This window comes from Anomalospiza imberbis, chromosome 1 (genome assembly GCF_031753505.1).
Source record: "Anomalospiza imberbis isolate Cuckoo-Finch-1a 21T00152 chromosome 1, ASM3175350v1, whole genome shotgun sequence".
In the NCBI taxonomy this organism is placed as follows: domain Eukaryota; kingdom Metazoa; phylum Chordata; class Aves; order Passeriformes; family Viduidae; genus Anomalospiza; species Anomalospiza imberbis.
In genome coordinates, this window is record NC_089681.1 from 7,512,413 (window position 1) to 7,532,604 (window position 20,192).

The following is a 20,192-nucleotide window of genomic DNA, read 5'->3' on the forward strand; positions in this document are numbered from 1 at the left end:
GCGCGGCGGGGCCGCGGCAGCAGCGGGGCACGGCCGGCCACGGCCGCTCCGGGAAGCTCCGCGGGACCCGCCAGCCGGGCGGCACAGCCCCTCGGTCCCCGCCGCCTCCCCGCACAGGTACGGCAGGAGCGGCGCTCCGGGGCCGAGCTTGGGGCGGGGGACAGGCGGTGAGCAGAGTGCCGGGGCTGGGTCGGTGACCGCCTGTCGGAGGACGCCGGGGTGTGGGGTCGCGGCCGGCCCTCCCCGGCGGTGGGGGAGCTGGGAGAGGGCTCCCTGCGCTGTGCGGGGTCGGACGGGAGCCCCGCGCCCTCCCGGTGTTCCCCCCGTGCCGGGGTCCTTCCCCCGCGGAGCCCCCGGGGCTCTGACCCCGGCACTGTGACCGCCGTGACCCGCCAGCAGAAGCTGGGGTTTTTGGTTCTTTTCTTTTTTTCCCTGTGGGCCTTAGGGAGCGCTGCTCCCCGCCCCGGCCCCCAGCTTTGCATAACTTGTCTCCCAGTTGACTGTCCCTCCCTCCCTGCACTTTGCCCTTGCCCGGTGGTCTGTGGCGTGAGGGAGTAAAACTATTCAAGGACTGCGTTTTGTTTCTCTAGGGAAAGAGCTGGCTCACAAACGAGGCAAGCTGTCTAATAATATATATATATATATATATATATATATATATATATATATATATATATATATGTATATTCTTTTTTCCTCCACAGCAGCCCAGTGTACAAGCAGGATTCTGTGACAGTACAGAACAAGGCCCTTGGGTGTGATTTTTTTTTTTTAGCAAACCCTGGAGCAGAGCTGCTGTTAGCATGAAGAGTTTGAATGCCACAGGCAGTCTGTTGTTTCTTCCTGCTGAAAGAATAATTTAAATGAGCAGCAATGACTCATTAATAGAAAGTATTAGTTGCAGGAAGGCAAAAACCAGGTGAAGTTTCTTACTTTACCACAGACTTACTCTGTGACCTTGGTTCAGTTTTTCTGCACCAGTCAGTCCTCTCATTGCTTATGAATTGGGAATAGCGGTGCTTTCCAAACATGTTTTCTGGATAAACTTACTGATGACTGTAAAATGCTTATCAGCTGTAGTAATAAAGGGTAGATAGTGATGCTATTTCTATCACAGAAGCAGAAAGGCTCTAGGCAGGATGTGAACTGCAGTTGCCACACTTGGGTGGAAATAAGAGCTTGCTTAAAAGACATTTAATAACCTGTGATAATGCATGATTTGCACGGTGGTCATCTTATGTTTCATATTTTGATGTAGTGTGTGCTTTCGAAGAGCTGCTATTTCACACTGCAAATACTTTAAGGATGGCTTTTTTTCCACTTCTGTTTGGAACAAAGCTGTGTGGTGTCCTCTTCCATTGCTAAGGAAACCCTGTGAATTTCTAATGTAGCAGATTGTCCCTGATAGTTGACATCTCTGAAGTATATGGTGTTTTTGAAAGGAAATACTAAAGGGAGTGACAGTAAGTTCATTGTACCTGTAATAAAAGGCAATGTTAGTTTAAGGAACAATATTTTTCCCCTCACCTTATAGGATGTTCTCTGTGGAAAATCAGAATGTTTCCTATATTTCATAGGTAAAAAGCTAAATACAGGAGTTCTGAAGCTGAAGGACTTGACTGTCATGGTTCACACACTGCCTGAAGTGCAGCCACTGCAATAACAAATGGAAGCAGCCAAGCACAGAGCTGGGACTTGCTGCTGCAAATCCTGACCTGAGTGAAATAAGTTCTCCCTTTACAGTTTTGCTTAATACTGACTTGTGCAGCTAGATTACTCATCTTTTTTCTAATTTTTTAATATATTGTATAAGGATACACCAGGAAGAAGCAATGTTTGCCTCATACATTGGGGATTTTTTGAAAGTAATTCAATATATAGTGTCTCACTTACCTACTCGATTTAATATGAAACTTCCATAATCAGATTAACATTAAATAGGAAAGCTTTTGTGTTGAAGAGGAGGTAAGCGCAACCCAGTTGGATTTGGTTTGGGTTTTGTGTTTTTTCTCTTTTTTTAATGAACCTGAAAGCTGCTCTGGTAGAATGGCAATTCATTGTTAATTCTTAATATGTAGGTGCCCTGGAAAAATCAAATACCTGGTTTCATAGCTACCCTTAGGCATCTTTAATTTATGCAAGCAGGGCTCACTGAGTAACTACTGTAAGTCTCATTGACCTTAGCAGGTTTGCAGAGGTCATGTTTTAAAACGGGTAAGTTGTGCTTGAACTATTTTCTCAGTAAGTATTAGGAGCAAATGTTTGTTTACACAATTACATGCTTTTTCCAGTTCTCCATTACGTTTTCTGTTTTTCTTTAGATTCTTGCTCATCTTAAAGGAAACCATAATTAGGAAGAAACACAGGTTTTTAAAAACAAGTTCCATTTCAAGATCTGGCTATAGCAGAGCAGACTGCAAGGTTTTACAAACAGCCAGAAAGGCCAATGTTGAGTTCAGAGAAACTTGGCCAGCGCAGGCTGAATGTACACGAGTGACATCAGCATTTTCTGAGCCATTTATGCTGTTCACTTGTGCTGCTTCCCAGCAGTGCCTTGTCTTATGTAAGCTCACACTGTACATCCTGTCCTGCTGTTCTCATGCATGATAATTCACTGGCGTTATCTTACAGGAGGGGTTGAGAGCTGCTGCTTGTCTCAAATGTCTGCATGCAAGTTTCCTATGAGCCAGGAGCATAACAGTGTCCTAGGAGACATCTGAGGAATAACTTGAAGTGAGACACAGTTTGTCCCCTGCTCCTTTTGGTAATAGAGCTGTAACCACTGTGAAGTCATGTGACAGGTTTCACTGAACTGAAGCCTTGATCTGTATCATATGTAGATGGACCACTAATGCAGTTTTGATGACTGGTGATAAAACAGCCATAAAACCCAAAGGACTTCAGTGTCAACAGAAGCCTCGATAATACTAAGACTGGAAAATAAAGGCTTTTATTACACTGTCACTGCACACTTTTGTTAAAAGGTCTTTGGGAGGAATTTTGTCTTCAGGTACTGATCCTTCAAACTTGTCCTTGCAGTTAGCATTTAATTGTAATGAAAGTATTGCCACTTGATGGGTGAAATTGAAACAAACCCTCCATTATAAGCACTAAACCCAAACATTTCTTCTGTTTTTCTTGCTTGCTAAATCTAGCTGAAACTTGCTGGCATAAAACCCTGCAGTAAAGCAATGTGCATAATCTATTTCTAAGTAAATGGAGCACCTTCTTTGAACAGTGTCTAATGTTTCATACTTCAGTTTCTTTTGTTAGTGCTGTAGTGTGAGGGAGCCAAATTCCTGATTACCTGTCTTGGTGAATGTGGTTGTCCTTGTCTGACTCCACAGTTTGTTTGGAGCAGCTGGAAAGTTTCCTTATGAGCACTTATCTGGCACAGCCATGTACAAGACTCTAAAATTTATAGCTCTGTAGGGGAACCACCTACAGAGGGAAGAAGGGTTGACCTGGAGAAATGCACCTGGAAAGGAATGCTGATGTTCCCTGTGGAAGTAACAGAAATCTTTCCTGTGACTTTCCAGAGTGACTTGCCCCATATTGCACAAAACAGTTTCTCGTTGTAGGGGAGAAACAAGAGGAATGCTGGACTTGACAAGGGGACTGGTAATCTAAAAAGGAACAGGTGCAGTCCTCAGACACTGAAAAGCTGAACAGATTCCTTTAAGTAAGCTGTTCTTGCAAGTTGAAGGACATTTATTGGCAAAACATCTAAGAGAAATTTGAAATTATATTCTGAGAAGGAAATTGAGTTATCTGTATTACTTTTATTGACCAAAGATAGGGATGCATGGACTTTTCCTAATGTTTTTTTTATTTATGGAGGATATGCAAATCTGTTTTAAAACCATATACAGGAGAATAGGCAGCAGTGAAATTGTATTTTAGAGACTTGTAGCAGCTGTAAGAATAAATACTGTAAAAAAAAAAAACCACCCACAAAAAACCCCAAGCTTCAAAAGTACTTTCACATGGCACATTCAGGATTCTGTTTATTATATTTTATTGTGTGACAGATACTTACGTAAATATGAAAGCCCACATATATGTTGTCATGAATCGGTAGCTTTTTTAGTAGATGTGGGCAAATAAAATGTGGTCTGGATGCTTAAATCTGCTAAAATATTTACAAGAAGGCTGGCTCTTGGAAAAAAATTTCCCACCGGATGCAGTGGGTGTCAGGTCTAAAGGTCAGCAACAGAGAGAGTAAAGAGAAGGATCTTTTGCATTTATTTTTCTCCACATTTTTCAAACAAGCCTTGTGTAAAGAAGGAGAGAATTTTTCTTTCATTGTTTCATCCTAAATTTCTGAGTGCTAACAGGCATTTGCAGATTTATTCATACTTCAGCAATTTGTTGTGAACTTTTTTTCTTTAAGAGAGGGGGGAAAAATCCCAAAACACTAAGTGCAGTTAATACATTCATGAACTCTTAGCACGGAAGTTCCTGGTGTAAATCATAAAAGCCAGATGGAGTTTTAAGTGACTGTCATGTACAACTTGGGGAATGAACATTCCTGATACTAATAAAAGGGCCAGATTGGAGCTACGTAATTAATCCCAGTGTCCTTTTCAGTTCATGATAAGATTTGGCTTCAATAGCCATGGAGTTAATAGAGACAACTGTCAAGTCCTATGAAGCAGTAGATTGTCTGCCTAAAATAAAAATACCTGTCTGCTTACTCTGATACGTATCTTCTGGTGATTAGTGCTCAAATTGCAGTTTAAATGGGGAAAAAATGAGTGTGAGTAGTGGCTGACTTCATCTTGAATCTATCTTCTGTCTTAAATATGTATGTAAATATATTTATACATATATTTAATATGTATAATTTATCTGCATTGATATTTTTTATATATATATAAATATTTTTAAAGCAAAAGATAAGTATATATGGCTTTTTTGAATGTCACATGGCAAAACCTTTTCTGAATTTGAGTTGATTTGAAATGTAATGCCTGGGGAGCTCCAGGAAACAATCTTACAATGAAGTTTATTCCCTCTGTGTAGCAGTGTCCTGAATGAAATGTGCAGAGAAGTGCCAAATAAAAAAAAAAAAAAAGGCTGATGAGATGGCACAAAGTCTGTGTCAGATACAGACAGGAGGAGGAGTGGGCAGATGGCAGTCAGTACAGAACACGTGAATAATCAGATTGAGAACAGGCTGAATAGACTGTCAGTATGCTGGTTGCATGCTGCTGCATTTTGGGTTTGGTGAACGTGCTGGGGATTTTTTATGTTATGATCAGTGTTCCATACTCCAGAGAGGTAAACATCTTCAAGCTAGAAGTATATATGAGGGTGAAGGCATGCCCACCAGAGTCAGGGTTCTTCTGGGATGAGGGAGAAGTTAGTGCTTTCAGAACTATCTGGACTGGAAAACATTAAAAAAATCTGTTCAATTTGTTACCAATTCCATTTGCAAGTTTATTCAGATCTACCTTTGGCATGCATGACATGGAATAATATTAAAATGATTTAAAATCTTAGTGCCCAAACCTGTGGGATGATAGATTTGTTTATTTTTCTGAAAAGGTCTGGAGGATAGTAAGACTTATTTGTGGTAAATTGTGTACATAACTTTCTTTATCTAATTTATTGGAGAACTCTTTGGGTAGCTGTCTGGCCTGAGTGTTCATTGCCTGGCTCAGTGGTCTTTTCCAGATTGTTGGTTGGATGCCCTGTTGGAGCATGGAATGGAAAGAAGAGCAGGAGGGATGGCTGCACTGGTGAATGATTGATCCTGTAACCTCTTGTGCAATGCTAAGGATTATAGAAAAAAGATAAATCCAGAAATAGAACAAAAAAAGCCTTCCTTCCTTTCTAATTCTTACTTGAAAAAGGTTATAATATCAATTTATAATAATAATAAGGTATACATATGGAAGAGAGTGTGTTGAGATCCAGTTGATCAGTAGTAACTTGTTTCTGTTTGTATTTGTTTCAAAATGTTCCTGTTTTTTTCTTTCTCAGGAAATTCCGTAGGCTAGAAGAGTAGTGAACTGGTCTAACTGGAGAATACCCTACTTCACAAAAGAGGCATTGTCTGAGCTGGCATTTGAACATAAGGATCACAACACACCTTTCAGTTTAAAATGTATTTAGTATAGACAATTTTGCATGCCTACAGTTATCCTTTAGTAGTACCAGTTTGCTCCTGGTACACTGTTTTAGAATGCCTCAGTCTGAACAACAGAGGTAAAGAGTCTTAACAGCACAAGAAGGTAGAGCAAATGTGGTCTGTATTTCTGCAGAAGTGAAGGTTAGAAAGATAAAGGGGAAATTATTAAAATATTCACAAGAAGCGCCCTAGATAAGATTGTTTCGTGTCTGAGGGCATGGTGAGTCCTGTGGGAATGAGGAAGCTAAAAGGCTGTTTAATTCTGATGTTTCACACTGAATCAACATGTTAGATATCAAAGTGGTATTAGTGAAATTTGTAAGAACACGGGCATTTTATGTTAAGAATATAGAAATAAAGTAAGTTAGTCCAAACCAAATCCTTTGCTGTATCTGAGCTATGCAGAGAATGAACATTGGAGGCTTAACGTGAGTATAATAAATCAAACTGCCAGCTGAGCCTCAGAGTGCTTTATTCATGCACTTCATTGTTCTCTCTGCAGATACAGCAGGGTTCAGCCAAATGCAGGGCTGCAGATGTTCAGTGTTTCCCAGTGTTCCGAAGGCTGAGCTGGTGTCTGTGTGTTGTCCAAACAGCTCTGTTCACCGCTCTGAGTGACCGTGCTCTGCCTCTCATGGGGACTTTCACATGCAGAAATCACAGCGTGAGTTTGCAGTTTTGGGTGAGTGGGGAGCTGTGTTGTGTACTGTTGATAACTCCCAGGAAAGGCTCAGATTTGTAGCTTCTGGAAAGTGCTCTTTGGCAACAGAAGATGCCCTGCTGACCCTCTGCAGCTTGGCAGAAAATATTCCTCAGCGCATGAGCTTCCAAAGCACCTCTCTCAGGGTACTTCTTGGGGCTGCTGGCACAGAGCAGGTTTTTTAGCCTTCACCAAACTGTCTCCTTTACCTGTATCCTCAGTAGCAGGCGAATAAAATAGGCAGACTTAAGGCAGACTTATTTAATAAGACTGAAATGGGCAACAAAAGGGTAAAAGCAGAACAGAAGGAAAATTGTGTTCTAGTTTAACACATGGTGACAAATCTGGTTGTTCTTACCTAGAGTTCTAAAGCAGATCTCTGCTGTTGCGCCTGACAAGACAGTAATAGTGTCTCATTAGTGTTAGCTTTAAGTATTCAAAATTGAAATTACTCAGTTTTCCATCACATCTTCCTTTCTTTTGCCTCATCCTCACTAGGGATCTGTCTGGAGGTGGGCAGCTTTGTGTTGAAAGAGTTGCTTTTCCATTCTGTCTGTATTCATTTTGCTGGCTGACTGGTCCATGTTTGATACGCATCAGTACTTTAAAGAACATGCTTGCAATATGCTCATATGATTAGTGTAGTGTGTTTTGTTAACTCCATGTTTTCTGAGAGTATCTTGAGCATTTTATAGAGATCTCGTGATGTATTTTTAGCCCTGCTGATAAACTTTAACTAAATCATCTGATTATATACAGATCATGCTTGTAAATAAATATTCTTTCTCATCTTCTCCCTAGTCTGCTTCTTTTGGTGTTTTGCTTATCTTAAATTATTGTTCAGTAAACTTACCCAGTAAAACTTTAACTTAAGAACAATCAATATTTCACTCACTTGTAGAAGGATAAGTAAACACATTTTTTCCTATCAAATTAGGTTAAGATAAGAAGTACTACAGCTAACTAATTTTTAATATTAGTTTGACAGGTGTATACTTTATCCCAGTACAACAAAGGCAGTGTTCAGGAATGTTTTTCTTGGTGGTGGTTCTGTGAGCATAGCCCTTGGATCTCCCTGTAGGTCAAGGGCAAATTTCACACAGCCCTTTGCAGTGGGATAACTAAGCTGTCTGCTGACAGGATCAGGTACTTTCAGGTCACTGGAATACTGGGAATGTTCTAGTATCAGGGCAGCCAGTTTTTCTGCAACCTGCCTCTCATTTGTTCTTAATATATCAAGGGAGTATTTCAAGGAAGTATTTCAAGCTAAGGAAGGTGAAGGTGACTTCTTGGGCTTTATGAAGATTAGTGTGCATATCTCTAGCTGAACAGAACTTGCAGTGTTCAGACTTGACTCAGCTGTGATACAAGACAGATTCTTTAACAAGGAAATCTGTGATATTTTCTTAAACTACTCATCTGTCCATTTTGACTCCCTTTCTTTTTTTGATTACTCTAACATGAAAAAAGAGATGTCACATCTGATCCAATGCTTTTAATAGTATTAATTACAAAATAAATGTAGTAGTTGATATCCTCAGATATTATGTGATTAGGCATGATTGTTTGGTCTTGCATTCTTCATTTGGTTTCAGCTTGCATGACTGCTTTGAGTTCAGAAACCTAATTAAAATTTTATGATGAGTTTTTTGCTTTGAATATGGTGACTGAATGACTTGTCTTGATAAACACACTAGTTAGATCAGGGTCCTCTAAGCTGATGTTTCAGTTAAGAGTCAGGTTATGCCAAATATTAACTAGAAGCAGTAAAATCTCATCTAAGTGTAATGAACCTGTGTACTTAAACATTCCTTGGTTCTAACAAACTGATGGAAGCTGTGATTCTGTATGTTAATGTGAAGTTGCATATTGCAAGATCAGGGAGAAGTCTGTTTGTTGCTCTTTCTTACACAACACAAACTTCAGTATGATGTTCATTCTTGTTGTAATTAATAATACCTGACTTCTTGCTTCTATAGAAATTAAGAACAAGACCTTTATTTGCAAAGCTTGAATTGCTGTAATGTGTAATACTACTTTTAAATTTCTCCTGAGAGTATCAGACATCCTAGTAAAACAAAACCTTTGCTCTAATTTTCAAAGCCTGTTAATAATTTTTTTTTTGGGGGGGGCAGGAGAAGGGGTAACTTTTTCTTACATTGACTGCTTTCAATTAAGTGACTACTAGTTTTCTGTCAGTTTACTGGTACACTACAAATATATTTCTTAATAGTTTAGACAGTTTGTAATCTGCTAGTAACTTGACCTATGTGGCTGTTTGCTTCAGTCATTTATTTCCCTCTGTAGAATCAAGTTATTTTAGCTGTCTGGTTAATCTTTGCACAGATGGGACTTGCACATCATTGGAGGCTGAAGCATTGTGGTGTACAAGCTATTGATAACTCTGTGGTGTTTCCTGTATTTCAAGCTACTGGTTTAAATTGTAAAATATAATCTGTTTGAGGTGTTGTACTTTTAAGTAATATTTTAGTTAAGTTGGTGTTTGCAAGATTAAATACTGGCTTTTACTTGTGTACAGAGCTTGACAGATTTTGCCAACTGTGATCTCTGTTTCTTGCATTTAAGTGGAGCCTAAGGCAGCTGACTATGGCTTAGTGCAAGAGTGGTGAGTTTTGGTGCTTGAGTTTATTGTACACAAATGGCTGGAAGCTTGTGTTTGCAGCATTTCCTTAAGTGTGCATTTGTGGGTCCCATTGTACAAGTGAACTTTTAGCAATTTTCACAAAACCTACTTGTTCTAGAAATGCTGCTGCTGATGCTTTTTGCTCTAGAACCAGCTATATTTGAATGCTCCACGTTGAAAGAAAGTTACAAACTGCACATAAAATTGATTTTTTTTTTTTAATGGAATTAATTGCTCAGAGGATTTTTTCTTTATTTTTACAGCATTTCTGTTGAGCTAATATGGTCTTAGCTCTTTCAACAGGTGAAGTAAGTCTTAAGGACTATTGCATCCTTGCACTTCAAACCTCTTCCAGGGGACATTGTCTGGTTCATGAACTGAGTATGGCAGGATTCCTATGAAGAGCCATATGTTTCTTTATTTTTCTATTTTTGTAAATATTTTTCATATGCACGGGGCAGCTTTAATTTTTTTTGGCTGATTTGTTATGGTTGATGCCTAGGTTTAATGAGCATTATTTCAGACTCTTACACATAAAATAAAATCTTTATTGCAGAAAGTCCAGTTTTAATGACATTTTTGTGTGGGAGCTCTACTCTTGGGCTTGGCTTGCATCACTCATGCTAATTCTGCAGAGCTGTACCCTTGACCTAATGAAATAGCTGATGCTCGTGTGTCAGCAGCACGTGCGTCATTTCCAGTCAGTGAAGGAGGTTAGAACCACATCCTTGGGTGGAGGTTTTCACAGATATTTTTTGGGAATATTTGTATTCAGCAACGTGTTATACCAGCAAAGTCTTCAAGGGAATTTTTGCCTAAGGTGCTTTAAGACGCTTCAGACTACTTGGAAAGGTTTTTGTTTATTCTTGTGTTCTTTTGGTTTGCCTTGGCCTCCCCAGGGGCTGGGTGCTTTCGGGACTAACCTGCACTGTACCAAGTACTGGCAAGTGGGGCATTGGGAACAGAAAACAAACTTGGGACTCCTTCCAGCATTTAGGAAAAGTGATTGCTGTGGAATTGCTCAGCTGATTTCCATGAAGGTGGAGTCTGCTGACTCTGTTTGGCACAGAAGCCTGTGGGAAGAGCTCCATGTTAATGTGCAGTGTTAACAAAAGAGGCTGAAGGACAGTGTTCAGACTTGTAGTGGGGGTGAACTTCGATGCGGAGAGTGAAAAGCAACCTGATGTTCCTTCGTTGATTTTTTTGTTTTTCAAATGTCAGGTTCCACTTGCAAAGCAGGGAAGTATTAAAGCTGCATCTGAATGGTTGCAAAGTTAATACTACCTTTAAGGAAGTCTGGTTTTGCCAAATTAATTTTTCGTTGTTTACTCTTTCTCTGAGATCTGCATCTTGATCACATTGCTGTTCCCTACTCAAAATGTTGATACCAAATGTCTTAAGTATTATTGTCTTTGTAGGGAGCTGGGGAAAGGGAAGGTTCTGTTGTGGTTAAACAAATCAACTGTCTTGGTTTAGCACTGCAGTGTCACCAAAACAAGCAGTCCTGGCCCATGCAGTACCTTCCTGTCAGTGTTGAGGATTGAACTGCTCTCCTGTGATTGAAATCATCTACCTGCTATTGCAGAAAATTTATATTTTTTCCTCTGTTTTTTTCCAGGATTATTTTGTAGCTAATATAGTGGTTGTCCAAGAAAATTGCATCATGAAATCCAAAATGTCCTGCAGTGGTAGAGGAAGTCGGAATCCCTCCGCTGAAAGACAAAGAACATGACTACCCTTCTGTCACAGCGCTTTTGCCATGTTCAGTTTAAACCATCCTGAAACTGTACCAGTAGTTGGGCTCTGTGGTGTGAGTATTCTTTTCATGGTTTTGGAACAGTCATTGTGCAACAGCCTCTCTCAGTAAGATAATTATAAAGCAATACTAAGTTGCATTAAATGATGTTCTTGTTGCGCAGTTGTTTTCTGTTTGAGGTATGACACAAAATTCAGCTGCATGCAGTTGTTATATTCTTGAATTACTCTGTATTTTGCAGAGCTAATAAAAATTGCTTCAAGATTAACTTGAGAACAACTGTGTGTTGTTGTCCCCAGAATGCCTGTCACTGTAGGCTGGGTACTGGCATTCTTTGCTGCTGATTCTGCTGAACACGCAAGTCATGTTTTGGAAGAATCAGAATTGAAGCATGTGCTTCTAGACTTCACCGATGGGTTTGGTTTATGGATATTTAGACCTTAGGCAGGATTAGAACCTGTTCTGAAGTGAGATACCCTGGGGTACATGTAGTTTAAATATTGTCTTCAGCACAACCTGTGGTTTTGCAGATCTCCTCCCGCTGCAGTACACTACCCACTAATGTGGGCAGAGGGTTGGGGTTTGTGTTTTTTTTAGAGGACTGCTTTAGTTAGTTAACCAAAAGGTATGAAAAGCATCAGTCAATGCAAAGAAGAGAGTTCATTTTAGCTACTAATCTTGATAAAATTGAGTAGCTCTCATTGTTAGTTTGAAACTTGGTGACAGTGTGGGAATTTCAGATTTGCTGCACCAGAAGTACCCAAACCCCTGGATTTTAATATCAGGTAATGATGTAGGTTTCCCCTGCACCAAACTATATTGTTGGTTGCATTGAATTGTTGCTTAAACTGCACTGTTGTGGGAATGAGTTGTAGGAACTCATCCCTCTACTCCTGAGTTACTTCTAAACCGTTTGTTTACTGTAAATGGTTTAATTTTCATTATTACAGAGGCCCTGCACTTGTAGGGTGACTGAAAAATAGTTTGGGTCATGCTGTCCAGTATTTAGTTTATGATGTTTTGATAAGCTGTATTCAGTACTGGGAGGAAACAAAAATGAGATCTTCTGGGGAAAAAAACTGGAGTCGAAAATCAGTCAGTCCTTAAATGTAAGGCATCCCTGTGTATTGCTTCAGAGTAACATTTTAAAGTTTTCATGTTCTAAATAGTGTATTGTAGGAAACAGTCTGCTGCCTTTTCAATTTTGAGGGAGTCCTTGCATGCAAGCTAAGTAAAAATATCTTTCATATTGCTTGTTCTTTAATACACTGGCATAAAATTATAATCTTGAAGGGTTCTTTTTCTGGAAGAACATTGAGTCATCTACAGAAATGACCATGGGATAGTGTTTGGCAGCATATTTAAATACAGTAGGCTTAGGTATGCAACTTCTGTTTTCTCTGTAATTTATTTTTAAAAATATTGGCTTCACCTAATAAAAATGGTGTTAACATCAAGTATTTGTGATTTCAGAACTGTTGCACATGCTGGCAGTGGAATGTATTGATAACACCTGGTTATTTATAGGAAAGACTGCAGTGATGTAATCTATGGATAGTTGGTTCTATATCCAATATTGACTTCATTATGTCTGAGGACAATTATATAAACAAGGCTATAATTGCTGGAAGTGTATCACAGGAATTAATGAGATTATGGAGTTGCAGGTGTAATGGTCAGAAGCAGCTTCTGGGGGTCCCTGGTCCAATCACTCATTCAAAGCAGGGATAGAAGTAGCACTGGGTGAGATAAGTCATGGCTTTGACCTCTGAAGCTGTGAAAACCCTCAAGAGCCTCAAGCCCATGGCTTCCATGTGAAACCTGTGCCTGCTTTTCACCACCCTCCTAGTGAAAAAGATTGTCATTGTATCCAACCTGAGTATTCCATGGTGCCTTTTGTGGCCATTGCTCTTCCTTACCTCATCTGCCAGGGCAGGTGTTTGCACTGTCTTTACAGCTCCCATCTTGGTGTGGCTGTAGACAGCTCTCAGAATGTCCCTTTGTTCTGTGTGCCAGAGAAAACAGGCCTGGTCTTCCCTCTGCCTCTCTCTGTGGACGATGCCCCTGAGGCCCTTGCCTACCTGGGTACCCATGGCTGGACCCTCCTTGGTTCCTCAGGCTTCTGCTGGAGTGGGGTCCCCACCTGGGCACCAGATGTGTGCAGAGTGACCTTGCCAGTGTCCGGCCAGGCAGGGATCACCCCCTTCCCACTGGCTCCAGTTCCCTCTGGCATCTGCCCCAGCGCCTGGGCCCTTTCCTGCAGGGCTGGTGCTGTGCCAGCCCTCCCCAGCCTGTGCTGGGGGGTATGGGGTTCTTCTGCCCTGGGGCACAGCTTTGCTTTCCTGCTCTGGGCCTGATGAGGTTTGGTTTGGCCCCATTCTTGGGCTTATCTGTGTATGTTTGTTTGTGGAAGTGCTGCCATTCCCTGTGTGATCACTCTCTTCCCTGCACTTTCTGATCCCCTGCCAATTTGCTGAGGGTGTGCTCTGCCCAGCTTCATGGGTGCTTGTGAGTGTTTGCAGCTCTGGGATGGCCCCTGGAGTACTACCTGGCTGAGTTGCAGCTAGGTGTTCAGCTGCTCGTTGCAGCTGTGTGATACAGAGATCTGGCCAGTTTTCCAGGCCTGCTTCCCTTCTGTTCATGGAGCTCTAGGCACCTTGGACTCCAGGTGAGTCTGTGGTCAGAGACATGTCCTGAAAGTTGTCCTGAAGTCAAAGAATGTTCTCTGGGCCATTCAGCTTTCATCAGAGCCCCCCAGGAGTTGGCTGTGCTCTGCCTTTGATAAATATTTAACTCCTTAAGATTATCAAAATGCATTTCATCCATGCTTTTTCCATGTTCCTTCCAGAAGGTGATGGGACTCTATTGTTTTGAGTTGTCAGGCACAAGGATGGTGGGAACCTCCTGTGAATGCCATAATGCTTTAGTAGGTGACAACACTCACAGACACATGGTGTGATTCATGGGGTGTCCTGTGCAGGGCCAGGCGTTGGCCTTCATGATCCTGATGGGTCCCTTCCAAATCAGAATATTCTATGATTCAATGAATCTTGGTGTAATGCTGCATAGAATGTAGGGAAAAAAACAACTAATTTAGTAGTTGGTAAGCAAAATTTTTAACAGTCAGTAGGAAAATCAAAAATTATTTTGATTATTTAGGGAAAAAAAATTCCTACTAAAAGTTAATTCTGTCTTCTTCAAAAAGTTGTATGCCTCGTGTTATATTAGTCCAGTAACTAAATTTCAGCTCTTATGTTGTTCCAAGTAGGGAAACATAACTCAAGTTTTTCTGGAAAATTTACAAACTAAGATTAAAGTCTATTTTAATTCTTGTTTGTTATGAATTATTGAAGGAGGTAGCTTGATTCTGGGGGGAGATGGTGTTTTGAGAGGCTCTGAAAGCAGTAATTTTCCAAGCCCATTTGTCAGATCTGATGTAAGATTGATTCTATAGTATGGAGTTAATGTTTTCAAAATGAGCTGCTTGGCCAGCACACTGTCTGGTTCAAATTACTGTCAGTAAATCCTGAAGATTATTTTCTGAGAAGGACTTGGTGAAATCTGCATTTCAAATAGAGATAATCAGTATGAAAGTAGTTGAAAGGAGTTTTGTAATATTTCATGCTGTATGGTTTTGGTTTTCTTTTTGAGATTGTTGATTCTGAAGTGGATGCCATGTCTGTGCTGTTCTGGCATGCACTGTTTCCTCTGTGGAAGCAGGATTACAAGTATGCTCAAAAGAATGGATCTCCTGAGTGTTATTGCAAAACAAGTAATTGACTTTCTTAAAAAAACCCCAAAAACTTCTGCATAAGAACAAAGATGTTTTGTAAACCCGAGTGCTGTGCACTTACCTGGTGTTCGTAACTTGCATGCTTGCTGGGTTGAGCTTATTTTCTTTGAAGTAATTTTAAAAAGTGTATATGCTCTGGGAGCAAGGTTAGAATTGATACCAGTGTATAGATTGCTTCTCAGTCTGATATCCTTCAGGTTAACTGCAGTGGAGCAGTTGAGCCCTCTTTATACAGCAGGGAAAATCGGTGGTTGTGACACTGTACTTTCAGCAGGATCTACAGGCTGCAGCACTAGCAGCCTCCAGACTCTGCTTTCAAAATACAGTGTGATGATGCCAGGACTTGTCATATTTGCAGCTATACTCATTTGGAAGGATTGGAATGCATTCAGAGAAGATTATCCTTAAAATGGGAACATTCCCTGTGGATCTCTTGGTGGCCTGGCCCTTACCAGCTTCTGCAGCAATTTAGTAATTGCTGCAGACTTAGTTGCTGCACCTGCCTGTTAGCAGTCTGTCCAAATGTGCCCTTGTTCAGCAAGGTAAGCAAAGGGACTTGGAATGTCTGCTTGCAGTTCTCTACTTGTTCCCTCACAGTGTTACAGAGAACTATTGTTGGCAGCTGATATCACCAGAGAATTATAATTGCAAATGTGAGTGCAAAGCCATTAAGTGAAGGAGTGTGCTAAATGTGTCATTGATTGGAGTCTGCAACACCAGACTCAATTGATATCCACTCAAAAGAACCCCCAAACAACCAACAACCTACTTAACAAATGACATACTTATATAGATTTTTTTGGTTTCTGTCTTTTTAGGGACGTTTTTCCATCCGTGCTCTTTGAGTCAGCAGGTGTAGAGGACTTCAGTAGTGAACTTATTACAAATAATTAAATCTTTACCATTCCTGATATTTAGATTTTTTTTAGAGGGCACTGCAATGAACATCTATTAGGTGTATTCTTAATTTCTATTTCTTGTCAAGTTTAAGGTTGCTTTTTGTCCTTGTGTTTCTGTCTTCCACTCTCTTAGAGCAATCAGATCACTGGTATGAACTTTTTTGTGTTTTTTTCAGATTGGAGGATATTCTGAATGTTATGCTTTAAAGATGCCTTTAAAATGAAAGAGCCCAGATTTACAGGAGGTTTTATCATCTTGGATCAGTGAGATTGGTTGCCTTAGAAGAAGAAAAGACACATTATAGGCCCGTATTAGCAGTTGGAAGACTCTTCAGTATAACATGGAGATACATCAAGTAAAGAGAGCTGTGATTTGTTTTAATAGTTTATTATTAAATATCTACAATAATCTGTCCCACATTGAGCAATCTAGTTTCCCTATAGCTCTTTACCAGGAATGAGGCAAAAGTTCCTTTCCTGTAAGAGGGACCAAAGGAGGTAAATAGCTGAAACTATGAAATTAGAACTATGGCATAGGTAGCAGTATAATGTCAAACCTACTCATGTTGTATAATCAAAATTTCTTGCTGACACTGAGAAAGGGCTACTTCAATGAAAACTTGAGGGAAAGGATGGAATCTTTATGTGAAATCTGGCCTAATACATTCATAGTATTCATATTTCTCCTCTAATTTTGTAGTTCTGGTTGTTCAGGTTTCTCTTGTGCATTGGGATGAGGCTGTCCTGCTGGAAAATTTTAAAATCTAGAAAGTGAAAATAACAGTGCATGTTGCTGTATGTTGCATAGCAATATAAACAGCTGGATGACTGTGTACTGAAGAAGAGAAATACAAGTAAGGGTGGTAATACTGTTTCTTCTGTTTTCTGTTCTTGATTGCAGGTTAACCTTGTGGTTGGGACTTTGAGGGTAATTCATTATGATAACTTTTTAGTGTGGTAAATGAGTTTTAATTTTTTAGCTCATTTTTAAAGCAAAATGACCTTAAATTAGCCACTTCCTACCTCCTGTGGTGTCTGTGGAGATTACCAGTTACTGCAGAACTTCCCTGAAATAAAGACTTCATTGGCCTGAATGACATCTTGGGTATGGTACTCCACCCCATGGAGACCCAAGATGCTGTTCCATAAATAAACATATGGTTTCTTTAGGCTGTGGTGTGTTGGTCAGCCAGAGGAATATGAGACTGTGGTGGGGAAAAAGGGAGTATGTAACTGCTGCCATCATTCTTAGGCAGAGCACACTAAATTTATGACTTTCAAACTTTGTTCAGACTTAAGATGTGGGGTAATCTTGAATCAGGATTTGAACTTTATTTTGTCTCGCACCATTATCCATTTCAGTAGTCTGTCCTCCTTAGAACTCCTTTTGTCAGATAAAAATAATTAATTTACCACACAGACTTCTCGTTGTTTGTTTTACTGAAATAATTACATATGGTGTATGCATCCAGCCCTCACTGAAATTCCATCTGAGGCGTGCTAGTAACATTCTATTTCATGCTTTCCCAGACATTTTTAAAATACAAAGACACTTTTTTCCTCTTTCTTTACAATTGGTAATGTTGGATTCAGTCTTTTATTGTGTTAGAATTCATGTCCCAGTTTCAAAGGTCTTTCTCCCTCTTGTGCTGAATTTATTAGTTGCACTGTGTAAGTATTAGTGATCAAAAGAAGCTGAACATGTTTTTCTGAAAATGCACAGGAAATGCAGTGTTAAAACTACTTGTGTTCACTTCCTACTTCACTGTAATTCCTCATGCTGGGTATTGTTAATTTGTAGTGCTACAGTGAACTCTGTGTGGGTGTTAGAAGTTCACTGCAGTTCACAGTGGAAGCTCTTATTTCCACTGTGAAGTTCTTCCTACTGTATTTCAATTTGTGTGCAGTTCAAGGAGCCCTTTAATAGTTAGGTTTTAATGTTTAATTCTCAGTTCTCTTCAGGTTAATATGCATCACTTCAAAAAAAACCTCATGGCAACAGTGAACATCTGTCTGCCTCTGTCATTTCTCATCACTCTGTGCTTGCATCAGGCATCTGAGGCTAAATTGCTTTGACTGATGGATGGACTGACTGACAAGATCTTGGCTCCAAACACACGAGCAACGAGCATGCACACACAGGCTCCTTGGGCTCCATTCACATTTCAACATTTTTATGTGGCGACTGAAGTCCCAAATACAATGAGTTTCAGTGGTGACGGTGGTTGTAGAGTGAGGAAGTCTTTAAGATGTGGGGGAAGAGAAGGAGGAAGCTCTTTGCCTGTTTGCTTCCTCACCTTCTTCCATTCTTCTTTCTCCTCCTTCCTGTCTTACTGGACTTTTTGCTCAAGGTGTTCATGAAAGGTGCAAGAAAAGTTCAGTGTGACTGCTAAATTAATGATGGAGGCTTGGGAAAATTGCAGTAAATCTTGGTGATCTGCATGGCTTTGATTTGGAACTGGTGAATGAACATAAACAGTATTGTAATGGTGTCTCTTCTAAATACTGGCTTTTCCATGAAGGAAATCCCATGAGGGTTTTTTTTAAAGTCATGCATATTGACCAGAAGAGAAATGAGAATTAAACATTAAATCCTAATTAACTCTTAAAGGGATTCTTGAACTGCAGACAAACTAAATACAGTAGGAAGAACTTCACAATGGAAGTCAACAGCCAGCATTCATAAATTTTCTGGTAGTCAAATAAGGATTTTAATTTTTTTTTTGTTGTTTTTATTTTGGAGTATTGACAGCTGAAGAACAGTTCCTAGGCAGGTGATCTTATGTTGCTGTTAATAACAAAGAGGTAAATTTCAGGTGTCAGAAGGACTTAATGTATAATTGAAGATTTTCATCATTCCTTGTGTTCTCTGTGTGTGGAGTTAGGAGGGGACTGCACACTTCAAAGAATGGTATCTTCTATTAGTGTTCTCAAGAGAAACAGTTAAAGGCATTAATGGAAGCCAGCAGCCAATGTTCTTCAGCTTGTGATATTAGCAAAACTCATGGTTATTTTCACAGCTTTTAGTCTTTACAGAAACAAGAGGGCTGTGCCATTAAGGAAAATTGGAGTATGCTCTCTACTTTTTTGTTTGAAAAGAAGAAAGTGGTTGGGGAAATAGCTGAAGAGGCTGCTTACTGAATGTATGGTTTCAGTTTTGACTGAACTTGTTTAGAAATTGGTGTCTTTCAAGCATGTAGTTGTACTGTCACCAGTAATGCCTCTGCCTTTTTTCAACACCACGTTTGGAAATGAAAATTTCAATTCCTTTTATACAAGTATAATTACTTTGTAAGATGTTATGCAGGTATTTATGGTTGATAGTGAATCCAATAAAGCAGCAAGTGATGTCATTGTCATGTAGATGGGCGGTTTTGTGATGATGTATATGGTAAAACAAAAGGTTGTGGAGAGTTTGTTCTCTTTGGGCAGGTAACATTGTAGTAACCTTCATTATTCCTTAAGAAGTGTTCAAGAAAGCAGCCAAAGAAATGGTTCATTGCAACTTAATGCTCAGCAGCCTAATTAGTCAAATACCATGTGCCTACCTCTGCATGAAATAGCCTATTTCTTTCCAATGTAAAATAGGAATTTTCAGCTTTGGAACAGCCTGAAGAGGCCTTTGTTGCAAATGACCACTGGCTTTTTAGTTAGTTATTCTCAAAAATAATGAAGGTCAGCATGGTATCCATAGTGACTGCATGCCGCTTCCTCGTTAATCTTGGCATGCTGCTGTAATAACAAAATTCGCTTACTAGTAACAATTTCTTGTGTTGCAGAGGGAAACCTTCCTTTGAAAACTGGATATGACTGGGTTTCTGTAACTTGAGAAATCTTAAATATAGTAGTTTTTCTTCAGTTTTAAACTCATTGTCATAATTTCTGGTTATATGAGTTGCATCAATTCAAGCAACCTTGAATTGATGAAGTTTATGTATAATCTGGCACTGGAAAACTTGTGACTTGAAAAATGATTTTCATTTGAAAGTGATAAGGACTGCTAAATGGGGAATATATCATTCTGCTTGCAGCTCTGTTAGTGGGAGGAAGGCATTCTGCTATAAACTTATAAAATTAAGGCTTCTAAGTAGTATGTGAATATGATCAAGCCAGAATGGTTGAATGCTCCCAATTCCACGATGTGAAATCAGTGTATTAGGAGAAGGTGCAACAACCAGCTGAGTGAAATGCTTTTAGTAAAATACTTGGGTGTAATGTACACTATTTCCTCTATGATTATTATACAATGTAAATACTAAATTTT

The 20,192-nt window shown here is 39.8% G+C and overlaps 1 long non-coding RNA gene across 1 annotated transcript in view; it reads left to right on the forward strand.

Annotated features, from left to right (window-relative positions):
* Positions 1-20,192, forward strand: part of LOC137468634 (uncharacterized) — a 22,957-nt gene continuing 2,765 nt past the window's right edge. Inside the window, exons 1-2 of the long non-coding RNA XR_010996073.1 lie at positions 1-117; positions 11,112-11,290. This is a non-coding gene — a long non-coding RNA (uncharacterized lncRNA). The remainder of the gene's footprint in view (positions 118-11,111; positions 11,291-20,192) is intronic.